We start from the raw sequence: 1,333 nt of genomic DNA, 5'->3' as shown, positions 1-1,333 counted from the left end.
GAGCAAATGGTTATGAGAGTTGCTTACTATGGCTGTTTAGCCGGGTGAGCAAAATGTTAAAACTCCGTCGTGTCAGAGCGGTAGAGTGAACACACACGTGGCTGAATTAACTTCCTGTGATCTAGGTGTTTATTTCAAGACGCCAAATTCCAAGAAATCGTATTCAGTATTACGCTCTGGGTATATCTTTGTAAATGTCGGGCGCACTTGCGTCAATCGCCCTGTTTTAGTCGGTTTTTTGGGGAGGGGTGGATCTGGAGTAGAGAAAGGGTAAACCTACAAATTTAAGCTTTTTCATACTTATCAATGGTTATCATTAACATTTTTAGAGACTTTTAATTGTGATTCAAATTTGCCCCGATTCAAATACTGTATTTCCGAAGATTACTGTTAAATTATCGTTTTGACTTGTTATAGTGTCATTGGTGGAATCTTCTTCACGTTCCCCTGCTACATCTCAGGGGCAGATCTAGTCGTCTGATAGGTCTTCAACTTGCGTGCAACTGATTTTTACGTATGAGACCGTTTTCTCCACTTCGTAGGTTTCCTTGCATTTGGGCAACTAATTCCGATTTCGAAGGTACTGTGTGTTTTTTGTTTTTGTTTTTAAACTAGATCCAACTTGAGTGTTCATATTTGGGCTGAATTAATTTTGAATTTAACCCAGGCCTACTATCAATCGATTTTAAGACCACCAAGGAACATGTAACATGTGCGCTTTTTTACGGAAGTTCAGAGAAGAAGCTGTTAAGAACAGTAATTAGTACAACTAGTCATTGGGGATTTTTTTTCTTTAGACACAGATCGCATCTTTGCGTAACTTCTACTTATTTTATTGCTAACACACTGGGAGATGAGGAGATTGAGCATGACTATGCACCAATCTTACGACTTGAAGAACTTGGTGTCTTCAGAGAAGTAGCTGAACCAGCATGGTGCAGGGAATGGAAAGACGGGCTATAAACCAAATGAACACCGGAACAATCAGCAGGTGGACTCTGAGCGGAGCACGTATGGCAATGCCCAGAGTGCTATAATGTTGTTCCCAGGATCAAGTAATCAAGCAATCTTTTATTAAACCATTCTGTATTGCCTTTGTCTGAATCGGACCTGTCCATTATAAAAACGATTCCAGATACTCTGAACTTGGCTTCAGTCAGACCATAGCTTATGTAACTTTCCCCAGTAATAACTGTCTATGTTAGTGTGAATTGTTGTTGATTTTGTCGTTCCAAAAACTTACAGCCTACATTAAGTCACCTATACAAAACCAGTACATGTACATATATCATGATTTTAGCATGCGACACACGAAGTCGTATTATTGCAATAA

This window comes from Aplysia californica, unplaced genomic scaffold (assembly GCF_000002075.1).
Source record: "Aplysia californica isolate F4 #8 unplaced genomic scaffold, AplCal3.0 scaffold00023, whole genome shotgun sequence".
Classification (NCBI taxonomy): Eukaryota; Metazoa; Mollusca; class Gastropoda; order Aplysiida; family Aplysiidae; genus Aplysia; species Aplysia californica.
This window is presented reverse-complemented; position numbering follows the sequence as displayed.